Source organism: Equus asinus, chromosome 12 (genome assembly GCF_041296235.1).
Source record: "Equus asinus isolate D_3611 breed Donkey chromosome 12, EquAss-T2T_v2, whole genome shotgun sequence".
NCBI classification, from domain to species: Eukaryota; Metazoa; Chordata; class Mammalia; order Perissodactyla; family Equidae; genus Equus; species Equus asinus.
The window spans coordinates 18,877,755-18,899,680 of record NC_091801.1 but is presented as its reverse complement, the minus strand read 5'-3'; the positions used below and the strand labels follow the sequence as shown (position 1 = coordinate 18,899,680).

General features: G+C 40.6%; 1 long non-coding RNA gene across 1 annotated transcript in view; it reads right to left on the bottom strand.

Moving 5' to 3' along the window:
- Window positions 1-1,802: 1,802 nt before the first annotated feature.
- Window positions 1,803-21,926, bottom strand: part of LOC139039890 (uncharacterized) — a 95,396-nt gene continuing 75,272 nt past the window's right edge. Inside the window, exon 3 of the long non-coding RNA XR_011493171.1 lies at window positions 1,803-2,032. This is a non-coding gene — a long non-coding RNA (uncharacterized lncRNA). The remainder of the gene's footprint in view (window positions 2,033-21,926) is intronic.

Genomic DNA, 21,926 nt, shown 5'->3' with positions numbered 1-21,926 from the left:
ATGCTCAGGTGTAGCCAGATGGCAAGTGACTAGCTTCATGCTGTCCTCAGTGATGAAGGCTCAGAACTCACTCACCTTGAGCTCCTCCCATCATTAAAGTGGCACCAAGGGACTTCACAGGGCTGATGTTTAGAAGTGGCTCATGGAAAATGAATCTCAACATCCTCATTATTCCATCCAAGACACAAACTAGCTACGCCCACCAGACAATGCCCAGAAGTCAAAATCTGCTGAAAGACAAGACATGGACATCAGCATGGAACTGTTTGTCATCTCTTGGAGATAATCAATCAGCAATCTATCTATATACCACTAAACAAACATTTATTGAGCCTCTCCTATGTTCCAAGCATAGTGGTGGCACTGCTATTCAGAGCCGAGAAGTCGACAGCCTAGGAAGAGAAAAAGATCTAAGTAGACAGTTACAATATGGTGTGATTAACACTGTGATAGCAGGAGGCATTGGGTGCTGGGGAAGCTTGTAAGAGGATATCAAGCAAGGCTTCCTGAGATGTTGATGCTCAAACGAGGCTTAAAGAACACAGAGAAGTTAGCAGGGCAAAGACAGCAAAGGGCACATCGTGTGCAGATGCTCTGAGACAATGAGAGAACCTGGGGCATTTGGGGAGCTGTACTTTAGTTCAGCTGGTAGGTCAGGCGATGGGATGGGCAAGATATGAGACGAAATGGCAAGAGATGAGACTGAAGAAAATCAATGGAGGCAAAAGTCAAGAGGTTCTCAGTGAATTTCAAGGTTCTTTCAACCATTATCTCTATTTTCTTTAAAAAAGAGCCATGAAAGAATGGAATTTTAGAAATAGAAGAGAACTTGGATATCAACTAATGCCACCTATTTTATATACAAGTAAGAAGAAGGCCCAGGGAGGTTAAATTAGGATAAGAGGCAGCATGCTGAGATGATAGGATGATAGTAGCTTCCATATGTATAACATTTTACAGTCTACCAAGCTCTTTCATTATCACATATCAATAACAGAGGGAAGGGGGGCCAGTCTGGTGGCACAGCGGTTAAGTTCTCATGTTTTGCTTTGGTGGCCAGGGGTTTGTTGGTTCAGATCCCCAAAGCAGACCCACACACCACCTGTCAAGCTGTGCTGTGGCAGGCGTCCCACATATAAAGTAGAGGAAGACGGGCATGGATGTTAGCTCAGGGCCAGTCTTCCTCAGCAAAAAGAGGAGGATTGGCAGCAGATGTTAGCTCAGGCCTAATCTTCCTCAAAAAAATAAAAATAAAAAAATAATGCAGGGAAGGTGAACACATCAAAATACCTAGGTTGTAAGCATGCTGCAATCAGTGGCTGGCTGTGTGATCTTCAGTAAGTCCTTTTATGGCTCTAGCTCTCACTTTCACATCTATAGGATAAAGAGGCTGGATCACTAATATTCTTTCCAGTTCTAACACTCCACATTTCTAGAATCTGATACTACAGAGCCTTACTGCCTCATTGGAAAGAGGTAATTTCTCCTATAAGGACCTATAGTTGTAATTTCTGATGGTTTTCAGGATGGCTCTAACTCATATTTCTAATCATCAACGGTCACAAATAATCTAACATCACCCTTATTGAAACTGTCTGCAATCAAACCAAAAAACAAGGTGTCTCCACAATCTCTGGAAATCCCTCTGATTCCAGAGGAGTCGTTATCTCTCTCCCAACTGAAACTGTTTCATGATATGAAACCAAAGGCCCACAAGGACAGCTTGTTTTCTTTTTTAGTTTAAATTTGGGCATCGAAAGTCTACAGGGATGTTCCATAATAACAAACTAAATATATCGTACCTTCTGCCTTTCTCATTATGTATTATTAAAGACATTTGTGGGAGAGCAGGCTCACTTTACTTCGGAATCCATCCAGGCATGCTGGTAATTCTCATTACGAGGTGGCCCTTCATCTTCTCACGAGTGGAACAATGTGGCTGTCACCACAAGGACTGAAGAGGCAGGTGGGCACTATGCGGCAGGAGCAAAAGGATTCCTCAGCAGCGGTGACCATGTTTCATGCAAACAACCTGAGAAACAAGAGGAAAGAAGAAACAAAAAATGTAATTTGCTAAGTTTTTCAACAATGGCATTTATTTAAAAACTAAGGGTTACATGCTTCAAGGCACTGTGCTCTAGTGTAGGATCCGAATGTGAAAAAACTCAGCCCCTGTCCTCAAGGAGCTTACAATCAAACAGGGGAGATGAAAAGTGAAAATGGAAGGCAGCAAGAGATAAGTATCCCAAAATCAAAAGTTGAGCTCAGAGACGAGACAGATGCCAAGATGCTGGGCTAAAACAAATAGGGGCAGGGGCGGGACTTTGACAGACGGTAGGTATGCAGAATCCACCCTCCAGGTTGTCTGGGCCACCTCCCTCACCTTGTGCACTCTCCTTAATTTTTTCCCTCACAACACTTAATACCCTCTGGATTTCCTTCCTTGCTTCCTTCCTTCCTTCCTTCCTTGCCCCTTCTCTCTCTCCGTCCCTCCTTTCCTTCCTTCCTTCTTCTCCTTTTTTCGCTTATTTATTGTGTGTCTCCCCCACTAGAATGCAAGCTCCATGAGGGCAGGACTTTGCCTTGTTCTCTTCAGTGCCTAGAACAGTGTCTGGCATGGAATAGATACTCAATAAATGTGTGAAAGCAGGAAGGCAAGGCAGGCTTGCAGGAAATAAGGAAAGGAAGGAGGCAGGGAGGGAGGACACAATCCACAGAAACGGATTCATCACCCTACGCATCTTTACCTTATATCCTACTGAGATTTTAAAGTTTGAGATAGGTTACTTTCACTGAGAAATCTGCCCTGAGGCCTTCAGCTCACGTTATTCTTAACCTGGCCATAAATTCTTTTATAGTTCTGTGTCTGGCCATTCCCCACCACACATCCCACAAAACTACACAATCACTTGCACATGCTGTGCCTTTATTCCTGCTGTTCCCTGTGCCTGGAACTATAATCCCTTGGTACACCTTTCTCTGCCAGATAAACTCCCACTCATTCTTCAAAACACAATGTAGCAATTTAACATTATCCAACAAAATGTTAAATATGCACTCATTTTGACCCATCAATCCACTTCCGTAAATGTATCCTTGGGGTTTTCTCTCACAGGGTAAATGTTCCCTCTTCTGGGAAGTTCCCTTTCCATCCTGAAGCAGGGCCATGAGCTCCTCTGTGTTCCAATAGCACACAGAGCATCCCCTTCACATATCATTTATCCCACAGCGTGCGACTATTTGTTTAAAAGGTGTTCTCCTCATATTAAACCTGGGTTCCTTGTGAAACTTACATTCGTGTGGGTAGACAGACAAAAATGGAAGTAAGAGAGCAAATAAATACATAAATATGTACTTTCAGATAAGAGCTGAAAGTAAAACAGGATAATGCAATCTCCAAAGAAAGAATAAGAATCTCCCTTTTCTAACTTATTGTATTCTTACTGTGTGTGTATTACGGTTGACATGTTTTAAAATCTAAATTCTCCTCTGAGTATCTGTACTATGCACTTTGATATCCTATGGTATGTTGCTGGTGTCTAGGTCCCATCTGCCCAAATATGCTGTAAGACTATAACAGGTAGAATCCATATCCTGTACATCTTTTGCCTGCCCCATGTTACCGAGCACAGGTGACACAGCAGGATTTCAATTACTACCCGGTTGATGGGTCATAAATATAACTTAAAGCACAGGTGCTATTGACAAGTCCGAAGCATCATCTATGAATAAAAAGATCAAACACATGGAGAGAGATGAATCCAAAAATGGAAAATGCTCACTATTAACTTTAACAGAGATCCAGGCCTGGCCCCTGACCAGACCAGATAAAAAGAAACTCTGAGGCTGTAGATCAATATAACTCTAATATGTAATCTGAATTTATCGTCTTTAAAGTGACTTATAAGAATCTTTATTTTGAAGGAGTATAGCAAGTGAATCATTTATAGCCTCTGATTGCTATACCTTCTATTTCCTATTTTATTGCAGGCCCATAAGAGAATAATTTCTATCTTAGAAGAAGTATATTTTTAAAAGAAAACAAAAATGCTTATTTAGAAATTCCTTTCAGAATGCCAGTGAATATTGTAGGAAATTGATATTACTAAATGAGTAAGATTTGGGGTATCTTGTGCAATAACAAATCTAAAATAGCTATTCTAAGAGAAAAATTATTTGCTCACTCTTAACCTATAATATTAATACAAAAACATGCAGTAATATAATCTAGGTACTGTTCTTTTAATTACTGTTTTCTTTTTCATTTTTCTGATTGGGCAGACAATGTATTCAATAAACAGAAAGGAAATTCTTTTCAGAATAAACAGGAGGACAAAGAGAGGCTCTATATTTTTTGTTCATTTAAGGTGGGAATGTTTCTCACATAAGGAAAAAAAGAGTAGATGTGAGCTAGTTTTCAATGGGAAAATATCACAATGACTGAAATGTTTACTTTTTGTTGTTGTTACTTAAACCAAACTCCACAGAGCTGTTTGGTTCTTTAAGAATGAGGTGTCAAAATTGTTAAGATGACAATTTTCTCCAAACTGAACTATAGATTCAACACAATGCCAATCATGACCCCACAAGAACTTTTTGTGGAAATTGACAAGCTTATTCTAAAGTGTATACAGAAACCCAAAGGACTTAGGAGATCCGAGAACTTCTTGAAGAAGAAGAAGGAGGAGAAGAAAAAGAATAACACACAGTTAATAAAAATGAATAGGCAAGTCACAGATTGGGAGAAATTATCGCAAAACATACATATGGAATATTATTGCCCATCTACCAGAGAGACAAAATTTTCAAAAGTCTGACATTAATAAATGTTTTCAAGAATGTGGCTCATTGGGAATTCTCATGCAATGCTAGTAGAAATGTGAATTTCCAAGTTGATTCTCATTCTTTGCAGTAGTTATTTTCTGTAAAGTTGTCACAAACACTGAATTAGCAAACATTGAACCATTGCTCCTGGGGGAAATAAAGGGTTAGTTCCCTGCAAGTCTCTAGTCACAACATTTTCTTCAACCAATTAATATATAACCTTGTTTTATGTGTGTTTCTGTTCAAAGACGCCTTATTTAATACACATTGTTGATTCATTAACATTGAACTCATGGCCAACCGCATTTGAACTCATGCCTGAAGGAAACATCTAACATGCCTATTTTCTCTAAGGCACATCACAGTCTCCTTGTGCTTAGGAACACTGACAGCACTTCAGCACTACAATAGGGGGCCATTTTACAGAGTGAAATCAACAAAATGCACAAAAATATGAAAAATGTGGCACTAATAGACACACAAAGGATACTTGCTTATAGTAAGAGAGCTGAAAAAAGAAGGCAGAGTGTCGCCTTATTCGGCCTCAGCTGGAAATGTGCACATTAGGAAATCAATTTTTTTTTGCCACTCTGCACATGTCTGCAGTTAACAAAGAAAGTGGCCTGAGTATTGATTTTGGAGTTACAAATAATTCTATCAAGTAGGAGAGATCACAAACACAGAATCTGCAAATAATGAGGATAGACTGTACTTTGGAAAAGTGGCACTTATAGTAATTATTACAAGTAGATTTGATGATGAGCATATACTGTAACCTGGCAATTCCCTCCTGCGTGTAAATTTTTGAACATGTTCAGCAGAAGGCACATACAGGTTTGTTTGCAATACTTCATTCACAATAGCTCCAAACAGGAAGCAACCTAAATATCCATCCTTAGTAGAATGGATAAATATATTGTAGAATATTTACTCAACTGGAATACTATACAGCAACAAACATTTTAAAACTACAACCCCATGCAACAATATGAATGAATTTCACTAACATAGTGTAGAATAAAAGAATACTCACTGTATGATCCCATTTTATAAAACATAAAGCTTTTAATACTTTTTTTGTTGAAATACAAACACGTGGTAATACTATAAAGAAAAGCAAAAGAATTATTACAATAAATTATTTAAAATGTGCACACTGGTTTTCATATACTTTTCTATGTGTATGGTACACTTTACAATAAAAAGAAAAATTACATGTTTTTAAAAAGAGTAAAAATGCTCCCCAAGGAAAACTGTTATATGAATTGGGGGAAGGGAGGCAAGCAAGACCTACTTGCAGGGAAGCTTCTTAGGCTTTCCCAATGTTTAAAAGATTATCGTCTTAATAAGAGCATATATTGCTTCAGTAGCCTTTTCTTATATTATACTTGGGTTGGAGAGCTTTGTTTATCTCCTAATTAAGAGAAAAAAATGTAACAAATACAGTGTATTTATACCCATCCATGAAATAGAAGTAACCAAATGAGATTATATTGGTCAATCCAATAACTAACCCTGAGTCTTTCGGTTTAAACTAGCATGTGGGAATCACAGAAGTCATTAAGTTAGCTAAAGCCATATACCTCAGCCACAAAAGTTAACACATGAAATTACATTGGGTAGGAGTCTCTAGAACCTTCTATCTAGAAGTATACTAGTGAGAATGCTAAGTATCTTGGAAAACAAGTATAAAAAGTTGAACTGTCTGCACAACAACATCAAAGTCACAAAGTATAAAACAAAATAATCCTCACAGTAACCAACTTTTCTATAGGTTGTGTAGCCTATTTTGGTGAGGAAGATTGGCCCTGAGCTAACATCTGTTGCCAGTCTTCCTCTTTTTGCTTGAGGAAGATTGTTCCTAAACTAGGGATTATCCCTAAGCTAACAACTGTGCCAATCTTCCTCTATTTTGTATGTGGGATGCCTCCACAGCATGGCTTGCTGGGTGGTGTGTAGGCCTGCGCCCAGGATCTGAACCCATGAACCACCAAAGCAGAGCCCATGAACCTAACTGCTGTGCTACCAGGCTGGCCCCGTGCAACATCTTTTTTGATTATGATTTTCAGTGGAGAGAACTTTCATCTATTAATCCAGAGTCCATCTCTTGCCCTCTACACGTGAGTGACCTTGAACTAATCATTAACTTCCTTGGCTTCTAGTTTTTCATCTCTAATACTTAGGGTGTGGGCCAGCCGATCTCTAAAGTGCTTTCCAGTGCTAAGATTCTCTGAAACCTGGAGTGAAATGTTTTTAAAGAACTCTTCATCCTAACTCCAACCTGAAAATTCATCTGCATTTGAATGATAAAATGACCTGACAACCAAAGGAAATAATAGAATCAAAAGTCAATCAGAATCTCAAAGGAATTACTATAAGTACAATCATAATACACTATTTTCTTACATAAATGGACCTTAAACAGAGGTTGTTATCAATATATCTCTAACACATAAAGCAAATACCCAGACCTCAGGGAACCAAAAGGGGGACGTGATTATGTTGAAAGAAACCCACGTTTGATAGCACAATCACTTTACAGAGTCTCTGAAGGGTCATTTTCCAAGCTGCTCTCACTGTGCCTTCCACATTTTGCAGAAGAACTCAGGTTTTGAGAAGTACAAGTTGACTTTTGAAATACGTGTTTCAGGTTATAATGTGTTGCTAAACATGAAGAAAGAAAATCAATGACCTTTGACTTAAATAGATCCATAAGCATACCCAACTGCTTCTTCTGCCTGCTACAACAGTTACAGATTACAAGATTTTCACCTTATCCCTAAAACATTTAGGAGAATGCCTAGGTCAGGAGCCTTGAACAGCCCACTGTTAACTCATCTCTTCCCTATTAGCACAGGCCTATGGGTCCTGGCCTTCAACATTGGGTCTGGGTGAAGAACTAATGATTTTGAAATGCAATTTCTGTCCTCCACTGCCAGTGCAACTAGCAAGTATGGAAAAACTGATTTTTTTAAGGGCCTGCGTGGAGACTGATGTTAAATCTATTTTGTCGTTTTAATAAGCTGTTAAAATTGAGGACCAAATGATCTTATGAATACTTTGGACTTGTTGAAATCATATCTGTCCAAATTTGAAATTCTTTATCACACTAAACCTAGTCTCTCCCAGAAATTAACTATCGTAAAAGAGTCCTAATGGGGTTCTTTATTTTACTAAGGAATAAAGATATTCTAGATGTAACTTCCTCATCTTCCATTGTAAGAATGAAGCTGCCTAACATCTGTTGAGTGCTTACAATGCCGGGCACTGGTAAACGTTTTACATGCATTATCTCTTTTAAAACTCATAACAAGTCTAAATGGCTAACACTGTCCTGACCCTCACTTTGTAGATAAGGACACTGAAGGGCTGAAAGGTTAAGCAATTTGCCGAGGATTGCATAGGAAATAAGTGTTGAGTCTGGGACCTGAACTTTGGCATCCAGACACTGTGCAACACTGCCTATCTTTTCAAAACATCTCTGTGTATTAGGTCACATTCTCCCTTCCAGTCCTGTATTATAGTAAATACCATTGGGATTACCTTCTCAGCCTCAGGAACCCTCTTTCTCTGAGACTTGCCTTCACACACACACACACACACACTCTCACAGGGGAGGAACCCTCCAGACGCTATCTACCATCTGACTCTGCCCTTTTGGTCATAGCTGATTGGATCATGAGTGGACACCTGACCACAGCCAGGCCAATCAGAATCTCTCTCTCAAGAATTTAAACTGACAGCCATAGTGCAGAAACATTGAGAGCTGCCATGTTAATGGCCAAGTTCCCTAGTGGTCAAGTTGCCAACGTTCCCAGAGCTGCCCTGCTCAGCCCTTTCCTGCACACTGGTTATTTGGATTTGTCTAGAATTCTATGAGGTTTCTTCTCATGAATCTAGATTCCACAAGAGTCGTAACTAACACACAGTCATTTAGTCATTCAACAAACTTTTCAAGCAGCTCTATGTGACAGGCACATAGTTGGAAACTCAGTGGATGGAACCAGACATTAAAACAACTAACTGCACAAATAAATATACAGTTACCAGTTGTGAAAAGTGCCACAGCGGAAAAGTATGAATGCTCTTAGAGGGGGAATTACTTTTGCCACAAATGAGATAATGTATGTAAAGCACTTAGCACAAGACTTGGCTCCTAATAGGTTCTCAGCGTATGTATATTCTTTGGCCAAATTCTCTCTAAATAATAGTTCTGGCACGTGTCTTCCTGGTCGAGGCCCATACTCTGCCAAACTGTTCCAACTGGCTGCTAATTTACTCCATGCCTTTAGTTTGTGCTGCCAAATTATTATTCCCAAAATATCACTTTTATTACGCTGCCTATTTGTACCTTGTGCCAAAGAATTTGGACTCTTTCCCGTAAGCCAGCTGTGAAGTCTCAGATGGGCGAGATGGATGTAAGCAGGATTCTCGGTCACCTGCCTGCCCCCGCCCACCACCTTACTCCAAAGGAAAATTAAAGGTGCTGCTACCATGGGGGGAAAAGGAATTGATGTCAGGCAGGCCACTATCATACTCATTATTTCCATTCAGTTAAATAAGTAGTCCAGTAATCCAAGCTGCCCAGCTAAGTTTTGACCAAGAAGGGAGGAGGGTCAGCTCAATAAACAAGTTCAGCCGTCTGCTCTCCTTCCCCAGAGCTCCAGTGGATATCTGGGTGTTGGAGACATGCTCTTCGGGGAGCAGTGGGAGGTTCAGCCCCACCATGTGCTATTCTGCCATCTAGTCTCTCCCCCTCCTCCTCCTCCTCTTTCATCTCCCATTCTAAAGCATTTTGTGACATTTAATGTGGCTACACAAGACAACAGTAAATTGCACAGTATTATGCACAAGGACCTTGCTGGTTTACAATAGGAATGATAGCTGCAGGAAATAGGGTTTATTCCTAGAAAGGATAATTAAGGCACAAGAGCTTTATTTTATGAATCATACCACGCTGTGTGGAAGCAAAGTGCACCTTATGAAAAAATCATTACTGTTCATAAAGCCAAACCTAAGCCTGCCCCCGAAGGAGCAGTGAGCTTGATGGAACACATTCCTCTCTCCAGGGAAACACTATGATACCCATTAAATGGCAACTTTGACATGACCTAGGACTTTGGAAAATCGCTTCTAAACTAGCACTTAAATGTAAACTTCCTTGACTGTCAGCGTTTTTTCTCCCTCCAATTTTTAAATATAAGTTAAAAGAGATCCTTGGAGAAAGTTCAGGAGATAGGGCAGACTTAAAGCAGCATTCTCTACATCCAGAGTGGCCTGTCAACTCCATCAGTTCAATATGTGCCGAGCACCTCTCACTCTGAGTCCAGAAGCCTCTACTTTCTTCCTACTCCCTAATCTGAATTCTGGCAGAGACAGAGGGCACTTGTCCATAGAATCAGTGGGTTTGGATCCCAGCTGCCTGGCCACTCTCCTTCCCATCACTGACGCTGACATTCTAGCATCACTTCCTCAGGAGGACAAATGGAAAGGAGCTGATTTAGAGATTCTCAAAGATATTTTTTGGTTGATGATAATTTTAAAAGCCATTGTGCAAATTTTCCCCCATCCTTAAAGTCCTGGGGGCCTGAAAGAATAAAGTGGAAACACTTTAGAAAGGATGGATGCTATTCAGAGTAGACTTCAGAATAAACCTGTGTCTTTAAAACTGAGGGAAGGACCATTCACTCAACAAACACTTGTTGAGCCAGGAACTTGACTTGGAGCTGAGTATACAAAGATTAACACCACACAGTGTTTGTCCTTAGGGAACTCATAGTCTAGTAGAAAGACAACTAATTTAAACACTTTCGGGAACAATACAGGTTTATACAATATCCAAAAGTACATTTGCTGTTTTGATGCGCAGGCTCCATTCCCCCTTCTGATACTAGGATTCGATTTTGCCTCCCACATTAGATTCAGTCTGGGTGGAATAATTCAGCCGAGGAATTCTGTCCGAGACCCAAGCTAGGTCAACTGGACACCAGTCACTGAGAATTATGCACAAGATGCTATGGAAATACAGGGAAGGATTCATAACTCTGCCAGGAAAGATCAGGGAAGGCTTCTGGAAGTAAGTGAGTCATGCTAGCCAATTAAGAGTTAGAAAAACAGGGTCAAAAATAAAGACATTCTAGGAGCATCATGTGCAAAAGAAAAAAGGCATAGAAAAGGAAAAAAAACCCCAGCACATTTGGAGACCAGTCAGTGACCAGGTATGACTGGAAGAGAAGTTGAACACACATGTATATTTTATTCCAGTAAAAAGTTTGAAAACAATACCAGATGTTCAGGCCCCATCCCACACCTATTGAATCTGAATCTTTGGGACTGGGACCAGGCATTGGTCTTTTACTCAAGTTCCCCAGATAATTCTAATTGCAGCTAGAAAACCAGCATTCCAGGCAATAAAAGGCAAACAGCTTTGTCTGCAAGCAAACCCTTCACGGTCTGGTCCCAGACTTCACTTTCCACTTATTTTTCCACTTCTTGTCCCTCTTACCTTTTTGTGCCAACAATACTAAACTTCCTGTAGATCTCCAAACATACTATGCCTTCTTGACCATTTACACAGGCTCCTCCTTCCAGCAGGGCTGCCTTCCCCCTGGTAGGACATCTGGAAAGCTGTAATTCTTCAGAGCCAGCTCAAAGCCTCGCTTCCCTGGAAAGCCTTTCCTGGCTCCCCTGCAGATGGAGAAGCTTCTTCCCCCACAGTCTCAGCACCCATCCCTACCTCCACTGGCGTGACCATCTTACTGTCTTATAACACTCTTCACATCTCCCTCCACACTACACTCTGAGTGAAGACCTTGTCTTGTCTTATTTTTGTATCTCTAGCCTAGTGCACATGATTGCCACTCAACAAATATTTGTGAAAATATAGCAGAAAGGAAGGAATCTATCCACCTCCTTCTGATGGACGCTGGACATACTAGTCACCATTTCTTCCCCTCAAGTAAAAAGCCTTAAGGTGTTTAGAACTCCTTTTCAGAGTAGTCATGCAAGAGGACCCTTGCTTATATTTGGAAAGATCTAGCTACTCCTATTTTATTTTAGTCTCTTTGGATAAATTCAAAGCTGAAGAGGTAGGAAAGACTGCCCTGGGCCAGGTAATCTTTTCAATGTTTCATATAGCAACCTCTTGGCTTTTGCCAGTGTTGGAGAATGCACAAGAACACAAAGACTGACAGTTCTGTCTGCTCAACTAGACCACAGGCCCCTTGGGGATAAAAGCTGCATTTTACTACTTTTGAATTTACTGTCCATAGCACAGTGTCTGGCTCAGAAGAAGAACTCAATAAGTATGTAGAAATAAAACAGTTAAGAGCCCTTGAGGTTGGGTCCCAGCTGGACCCCTCTGGGCCAATAGATGAAGTCTGGGTCTGTGCAGAAATCATCTCCTTGCCTCATTTCTCCAGTCAGGACATTAAGGACCCTGGGTTCTTACCCAGCTCTGCCACTTACTAGCTACATGACGATGGCTACTTCACCCCTCTGAGCCTCAGTTTCCTCAGCTAGGTAATTGTTGCTCAGTGTCTTTCAAGCAATTGTGGTCAGATAGTGGCTGGGCTGGAATCACCATGAAGGCATCCTCACACACAAATCTGGCAATTAATGCTGCCATTTGGGTGAGACGTAATCTGAGTTGTCGGCTGCAATACCCTACACATCACTTCTGCATGTTGCCTGGGCTTCCTCACCATGTGGCAGCCAGGTTTCAAGAACAAGTGACCCAGGAGAGCAAGATAAGTACATGGCATTTTTATGACCTTGTTTTGGATGTCACACAGTATCACCTCTGCTGTACCTTATTGGTCGAGGCAGTCACAAAGGTCAACCCAATTTCAAGAGGAGGGGACATAAACCTCATCACTCTATGGGAAAAGTATCAATACCACATTGTAAGATTGAGGGATGGAAAATAATGTGGTAGCTATCTTTGAAAAATGTAGTCTGCCACACCTACCTGGGATGATTATGAGGATAAAATGAGACAGTGATACAAAGAAGTTAGCCTGTGCACGGCACATAGTTATTGCTCAATAAACAACAACTGTAGGTATTTTTGATTATTATTGAAGAGACCCTTTCACTTTCCCCCTCTGCCACAGAACTACATGGACCACTCCGCGCAGATGGGCTGTGCCATCACATAGGCACAAAAGACCACCACTAACAGAGGGCCATCACAGCTATGAGGATACCTTCATACAAAAGGGATACACATTGTGTCACTGATAGTCCTACCAGGTGCACACAGAGACCCATCTAAGCAGAGCAGTGGCCCTGTGGCAGGAAGGTCCTGAGGCTCCTTAGGCCCTTGAGCTCTCACTCTCATTCCCAAAGCACCTTCCTTAGAATTCTAGGCCCCACCCTGAGGAGCCAGTCCCAAGGGAGCCCTATGGTTTGAATACTTCCCTTCCAGCTGCCTTTGAGGCCTGGGAACTCTGGAGTATTGAGAGGCTCTCCTTCCAAAAGGGAGGATCTATAGAAAACAGTACATGACCTGAGAAGGCAGGAGGAAGGCACGGATCACAGGAAAAAGAGGGAAGGAGTCTCAGACAGGAACAGATGGTGAGACTTAGGACCCAAGAGAGGAAGTGTCTTGTTCAAGGTCACATCACTAATGAGTGGCAGGCCAGGATTTGAGCCCACATTGTCTGGCTCCAGAGTCTGCTCTCTTAATCTTTATACTAAGAAGTCTCCTTTGGAACTTTCATCTCGTTGATGAACCTGAGGACTTGAGGAGGGCAGCAGCCATCAGTGACATGAATAGCCCATTAGGTTGGGAACATTCAGTACTGACTCTATGCCCACGGACATCAGTTGGGTTAGGAACATCAGACAGTCCATCTGGGCCATTAGCCAGGGCTTGGTTCCCAGAAAAGAAGATCCTCCTTGATCCCAGCATTGACTGTAGACAGCATTGTGTTTTCTACCAAAACCATCCTGAGTCAGGAGAACCTGTTCATGTCACCGTCTCTGCACAAATGAGACTGGAAAAAAGCAACTCAGGCAACCTGTGTACCAGGCAGGCGGGGGAGGCCAAGCTGTGTGCATGAGGCCAAGGACTAGGGAGGAGATAGGCTCTCATCCCAGGGGAGATGGTGGGGTTTAAGAGCACGGGCCCCGGAAGCAGTCACCTGGGCTCTACCTTTTACCAGTTAGGTAACCTCCCAGAGCCTCAGTTTCCTTATTCGTAAAATGGAAGAGTAACAATAGTAGCCCTTGATGTAGGGCTACTATGAGGATTAAAGAAGCCAGGGCTTGGAAAGCAATGGTTGGGTGCCTGGTACCTGAAAAGTGTTCAAACAGCATTAGTGATGGCGAGGATTCTAAGATTATGGAGCTCTCAGTTTTCCAGTTTGGGCAGTTCTGGGCCCCAAACACTCTCTTGTCAAATATTTACATAAAGCCGTGCAGATGTGAAAAGTTAGAGACCCCTCCCCACCCTGCAGGAGCCTGATGAGACCTGCTGCCCCACAACCTGCATTTCTCCTTCTCAACCTGCTTTGCACTTGTCATTTCTTTTTCAGTTCCTGTTTTCCTACATAGACTGTGGTGCCCAGCAGGGCACAGACCCCCTTTCTTAACTTTACACCCCCAGCACAGTCCTTGGTACGTAATACGTACCCAATAAATATTTGTTGAACTAATCAGCAAATGAATAAAATAAAAATTCATTAACTACTCAAAAAATAAAATAAATTAAAAAAAAAAAACCTCAGCCCTATTGCCCAAATAAGCAATACAATTTAAGAATTCAGTCTGCTCTTTTCGCCTCCTTATAGCTGTCATCGTCTTTTCTATCTCTAGGGATTTCTTCATTCCCTCAATATTTATTGAGAACCTAGTTTTGTCTAGGTCCTGGGATATAGCAGTAAATTAGAAAACAAACTCTGCCCTCACAGAGCTGTATTCTAGTGTGGGAAACAGACATTGAAAAAGCAAAACAATAAATAAATATAATTTCAGATGACCGGTGCTATGAAGGAAATAACCAGGGTGTTGAAATATAAAATGTCTGGGTTGAGCAAGCCTGGTAAAACCAGCAAGAAGACTCTATCTGGAGCCAGGCTGACATTAAGTGCCAGGGCTTTCTTTCCTTCATGGGTTCCCTTTTCTCCACATCCTCTCCAACACTTGTTATTCCTTGTCTTTTTAATAATAGCCATGCTGATGTGCTCAAGGTGATAGCTCACTGTGGTTTTGATTTGCATTTTCCTAATAATTAGTGATATTGAACATTTCTTCATGTGCCTGCTGGCCATCTGTATATCTTCTTTGGAAAAATGTCTATTCCGATCCTCTGCCCATTTTCCCATTGGCTTTTTTGTTTTTTTGTTGCTGAGTTGTATGAGTTCTTTATCTATTCTAGATATTAACCCCTTATCAGATATATGATTTATAAATATATTCTCCCAATTGGTAGTTTGTCTTTTTGTTTTTTGATAGCTTCTTTTGCCATGCTTTTCAGTTTGATGTAGTCTCACTTGTTTATTTTTTCTATTTTTTTCAGCTGCCTGAGGAGACACATTCAAAAAGATACTCCCAAGGTTTATGTCAAAGAGCATACTGCCTATGTTTTCTTCTAGGTATACCACAAAGCTGTACTAATTTTATGGTTTCGGGGCTTACATTCAAGTCTTTGGACCATTTTGAGTTAATTTTTGTGTATGGTGTAAGACAGTGGTCTACTTTCATTCTTTTGCACATGGCTGTCCGGTTTTCCCAACACCATTTATTGAAGAGACTTTCCTTTCTCCATCATACATTCTGCCAGTACCAAGCTGTTTTGATTAGTACAGCTCTGTAGTATACTTTGAAATCAGGGAGTATAATGCCTCCAGTTTTGTTATTTTTTCTCAGAATTGCTTTGGCTATTCGGGGTCTTTTGTTGCTCCATGTAAATTTTAGGATTCTTTGTTCTATTTCTGTGAAAAATGTCATTGGCACTTTGGTAGGGAATTAGGACTTTGCATTGAATCTGTAAGTTGCTTTAGTAAATATGGACATTTTAACTATGCTAATTCTTCCAATCCACGAGCACGAATATCTTTCCATTTATTTGTCTTCTTTGATTTCTTTCAACAATGTCTTATAGCTTTCAGCATACAGGTCTTTCACCTCCTTGGTTAAATGCATTCCTAGGTATTTTACTTTTTTTGTTGCAATTATAAATGGGATTATATTCTTGATTTTTCTTTCTGCTATTTTGTTGTTAGTGTATAGAAACGCAAATGATTTTTGTATGTTGATTTTGTGGCCTGTGACTTTACTGTATTCATTTACTATTTCTAATAGTTTTTGGTGGATTCTTTGGGGTTTTCAATTTATAAAAATCATGTCACCTGCAAGTAGTGATAGTTTTACTTCTTCCTTTCCAATTTGGATCCCTGTTATTTCTTTTTCTGGCCTAATTGCTCTGGCTAGGACTTCCAACACTATGTTGAATAGGAGTGGCAAAAATGGGCATCCTTGTCTTGTTCCTATTCTGAGAGGAATAGCCTTCAGTGTTTCACTGTTGAGTATGATGTTTGCTGTGGATTTGTCATATATGGCCTTTATTATGTTGAGGTACTTTCTATACCTATTTTATTCAGAGTTTTTATCATTAATGGACGCTGAATCTTGTCAAGTGATTTCTCTGCATCTATTGAGATGACCATGTGATTTTTACTCTTTATTTCATTAGTGTGGTGAATCACATGTCCTAATTTGTGAATGCTGAACCATCCTTGCATCCCTGAAATAAATCCCACTTGATCATGGTGTATGATCCTTTTAATGTCCTGTTGGATTCAATTTGCTAATATTTTGTTGAGGATTTTTGCATCTATGTTCATTAGCAATATTGGCCTGTAATTTTCCTTTTTGTACTCTCCTTGTCTGGTTTTGGTATCAGAGTAATGTAAAATGACTTAGGAAGTGTCCCCTCCTCTTCAATTTTTTGGAAGAGTTTGAGAAGGATAAGTATTAAACCTTCTTTGAATCTTTGGTGGAATTCACCAGGGAAGCTGGCTGGTCCTGGACTTTTGTTTTCTAGCAGGTTTCTGATTACTCTTTCAATCTCCTTACTAGTGATTGGTCTACTCAGATTCTCTACTTCATCTTTATTCAGTTTTGGAAGGTTGTACAATTCTAAGAGTTTATTCATTTCTTCTAGGCTATCCAGTTTGTTGGTGTATAGCTTTCATAGTAGTTTCTTATAATTCTTTGTATTTCTGTGCTTTCATTGTAATTTCCCCTCTTTCATTTCTGATTTTATTTATTTGGGCATTCTCTCTTTTTTCTTAATGAGTCTAGCTAAATGTTTGTCAATATGTTTATCTTCTCAAAGAACCAACTCTTAGTTTCATTGCTGTTTTCTATTGACTTTTTAGTCTTTATTTCATTTATTTCCACTCATATTTTTATTATTTCCTTCCTTCTACTGATTTTAGTTCTTGTAATTGATTTCTAGTTTCATACCATTATGGTCAGAAAAGATGACCTATATTATTTCAGTCTTCTAAAATTTATTAAGACTTGTTTTGTGGCCTAATATGTGATCTATCCTGGAGAATGTTCCATGTGCACTCAAAAGAATGGGTACGCTGCAATTTTGGGATGGAATGTTCTATATATATCTACTAAGTCCATCTGGTCTGATGTGTCATGTAAGGCCAATGTTTCCTTATTGATCTTCTGTCTTGATGAGCTATCCATTGAAATGTAAATGAGGTGTTAAAGTCTCCTACTATTACTGTGTTCCTGTCAATTTCTCCTTTTATGTCTGTTAATATTTGCTTTATGTATTTAGGTGCTCCTATGTTGGGCACATAGATATTTACAAGTGTTATATCTTCTTGTTGGATTGTTCCATTTATCATTATCTTCTTTGTCTCTTGTTATGGTTTTTGTTTTAAGGTCTATTTTGTCTGATATAAGTATTGCTACCCCACCTTTCTTTTTGTTTCCATTTGCATGAAATATTTTTTCCATCCCTTCACTTTCAGTTTGTGAGTGTCTTTAGGTCTGAAGTGTGTCTATTGTATGCAGTAAATATATTGGGCTTCTTTTTTATCCATTCAGCTACCCTATGTCTTTTGATTGGAGCCTTTAGTCCATTTTACATTTAAAGTAATTATTGATAAGTAAGTACTTACTGCCATTTTGTTACTTTTTTCTGGATATTTTTGTAGTTCTTCTCTGTTCCTTTCTTCTTCTCTTGCTCTCTTCCCTTGTGATTCGATAACTTTCTTAGTGTTATGTTTTGGTTCCTTTCTGTATTTTTTGTGTATTTATTATAGGTTTTTGCTTTGTTGTTACCATGAGATTCACATATAATAACCTATACAAATAGCAATCTCTATTAAGTTGATGGTCTCTTAAGTTTGACCTCTTACTAAAAGTCCTGCACTTTTACTCCCCTCTGCTACATTTTGTTTTTGACATCATATTTTACCTCTTTTTAATTTTGTGTATCTCTTACCCTCTTATTGTACATATAGATGATTTTACTACTTTTGACTTTTGACCTTCATACTAGCTTTACAGGGGGTTGACCAGGTACCTTTGTTGTATATTTTCCTGTACCAGCGGTTTTTTTCTTTGATAATTTTCTTATTTCTATTTTTGGCCTTTTATTTCCTACTTAAAGAAGTCCCTTTAACATTTCTTGTAAGGCTGGTTTGGTGGTGATGAACTCCTTTAGTTTTTGCTGCTCTGGAAAACTCTTCATCTCTCCTTCCATTCTGAATGATAACCTTGCCAGGTAGAGTATTCTCAGTTTCAGGGTTTTATTCCTTTCAGCACTTTGAATATATTGTGCCACTCCTTTCTAGCCTGTCAGGTTTCTGTTGAAAAGTCAGCTAATAGCTTTATGGGCTTTCCCTTGTACGTAACTTGTTGCTTGTCTCTTGCAGATTTTAGGATTCTCTCTTTATCTTTAACTCTTGACATTTTAATTATAATGTATCTTGGTGTGGGCCTCTTTGGGTTCATCTTGTTTGATACTCTCTGTGCTTCCTGCACCTGAATGTTGTTTCTTTCCCCAAGTTAGGGAAGTTTTCAGCTATTATTTATTCAAATAAGTTCTCTGCTCCTTTGTCTCTCTCTTCTCCTTCTGGGACACCTATAATGCAAATGTTAGCATGCTTAATGTTGTCCCAAGAGGTCTCTTAAGCTTTCCTCATCATTTTTAATTCTTTTTTTCTGTTCGGCCTGGGTGATTTCCTCTACTCTGTCATCCAGATCACTGATCCATTCTTCTGTGTCATTTACTTTGTGGTTGACTCCCTCTAATTAATTTTGCATTTCAATTATTGTATTCTTCAGCTCTGATTGGTTCTTTTTTCATATTTTCTAATTCTTTGTTGAAGTTCTCAGTGTTCATCTATTCTTATCCCGAGTTCAGTAAGCATTCTTATGACCATTAGTTTGTACTCTTTATCAGGAAGACTCTTTATCTCTGTTTTATTTAGTTCTTCTCCTGAGGATTTGTCCTGTTCTTTTATTTGGAACATATTCCTTTGTCTCCTCATTTTGCCTACTTCTCTATGCTTACTTCTTTGTATTGGGTAGATCGGTTATGTCTCCTGATGTTGGAAATGTAGTCTTATGTAGGAGATGTCTTACAGGGCCCAGCAGCATGCTTCTCTCTTGTCACCTGTGCCAAGTGCTCCAGGGGTGTCCCCTATGCGGACTGCATGCACACTTCTATTACGGCTGAGTAGGCTGAGCTGGCCCCTGGGCCAGTTGGTTGCAAGGCCTGGCCATATGTGGCTGCTATGGGTGCATTAAGGGTGGGGCAAGCCCCTGGCATGGCTTGCTGCAAGGAATGGTAGCACACAACTAGTGTAGGTTCATTGATAAGCAGGTCAGGTTCCTGCTGTAGCTACTCACAAGGTCCAGTGGTGCATGACTGCTGAAAGCTCACTGATGGGCAGGGCAGGCCCCTAGTGTGGCTAGGTTTGCAGGCTGGTGGCAGTTTTGGTAGCTCACTTTTGGGCATGGGAAGCCTCAGGCACAGGCTAGTTACGCAGCCAGGCAATGTACAACAGCCTTGGGCATGCTGGTGGCAGAGCAGGCCCCCTGTACGGCTGGACGTGAGGCCTGCTGTGCAAGTCTGCTGCAGGCTCACGGTGGGCACAGCAGTTCCCTAGCGTGGGCTGCCTGAGCTGCCTAGCTGCACTCAATTGCCTCAGGTGCTCTAGTGGGCAGGGAAGGCCCCTGCACCAACAGGCTAGAGGGAAGATTCCAAAACGGTGCCTGTCTGTGTCAGCACAGCTGAACTAGGTCACAAAAATTGCTGTTGCTCTTGTCTCAGTCCCTGGCACAGGGCCCAAGCTACTTCCTGCCTCTCTGGGATGTACTCTAGGATTAATAAGTAAGTCTCTTTTACCAATGGACCATACACTTTTCTATCTGGTGTTTTCATGCTAGTTTCTGGGTTGAATGAGTCTGTATGTAGGCCCTTGAAGAGCAGGTTTTCCTTTCCTTAAAGTTCTATAGTTTTCCTGGGCATATTCCCCATGGTTTTCAAAGCCAGGTGTTTTGGGGTCTCATCTCTCTTGTGATGAATCTAAGGGCTAGACCTAACGTGCAGCTTGAATCCCCTACTCCTCCAGGAAAAGCTCCATAACTTAGAAATTGCTCCCGACCATGAAGCATTGCTGTTAGGGTGTGGGTTTTTTCCTCATCAGGACTGTATCTCTGCCTCTTCCAACCCTCTCTGAGTTGTCCCTTGTTGTGGAGGTTCTTTTCATCCAGTTTCTAGATCTCTTTCAGGGGAAACTGTTCCACAGGTAGTTGTAGGTTTGTTGTATTCATGGGAGGAGGGAAGGGTAGGATCCTCCTGTGCCTCCATCTTCCAAACTCCTCCAAGGAGCATTGCTTTAAAGAGAAGGGTCAGGAAAAGTCTTTCCTTGAAGGCAATGTTTGAGAAGATCCTAGGATAATGCATTCCAGGTAGAACGAGTACCTTCTCCAAAGATCTAGAGGCAGAAAAAAGCTTGCTTTGGTTCAAGTCTAGACTCCATTTATGTGTTACCTTCTCTCATAATATTTTCTCCCTAAAACACAGATTCTTTTTTCCAGAAGAGTTTTACTAACACTTGCTATCTGGAGAAATAACCAAGCAATAACAAAATCAGCAAAAATGGGAAAGTTACTAAGATCTCACTAATCTCACAGAGGTCTCAAAATAAATGGGGCCTGGCTTTGTCTTGTGTCCCTTTTCTGCATCTCTCTGAAAATGACCCCATGGAGCCTCCTACCTCTCTACTTTTTCCCTCCCCAAGGCACACACACAATTCAATCTGCTGGCTCACTCCTCTATCTTGGTACTTTTAATATGGACAGTGAGAGTCAATTTACGAACTTTCTAAGTGACCTCAGATTACTGGCTCTCAACCAGAAGCAATTTTTCTCCCCAAAGGACATTCGACAATGCCTGGACACATTTAGATTATCAGGAGTGCGAGGTGGGTGCTACTAGCATCTGGTGGGTAGAGGCTAGGGATACTGCTAAATATTCTACAATACACAAAACAGTCCCACACAACAAACAATTGTCTGGTCTAAAATGTCACCTGTCTTAGATTGAAGACTATAATTTCCATCCCAGGGCCAGGGCGGGGGCGGGGGGGCAGGGGATGATGAGACCTCTGTCTCCTAACCCTGTGCCTAATCCTGATTTATCCCTGAAAAGTCACCTTAGTCTCTTCCCAGGAGATCAAAAATACTGTGGGTAGTAATTCCCAAAGGATGCTCCATGTGTTATATGACAAAACTGTTCCGTGTTCAAATAAGTTTCATAAACGTTTGGTCAAACAGATATATAGGTTCCATTTATACAGGACTTTTTTGAACCTGGCTAGGTCAATAGCAATGGCTAAAGACACAGGTAAGAGTGTAAATGAGCACCAAGAATTATAGCAAGAGCTCTTTAATGACTACCAAAGGAAGTAGATAAGGAGACTAGAGTCTAGCAATTCTGCTAATAGAGGCTGGAACCAAATATCACTGTTGTTACTCACATCCATCGATTATCTTCACCCAGGCTCCAAGCTGGGGAAAGATAGGGAGACAAAAGTAACAGTGGTACCAGGAGCAAT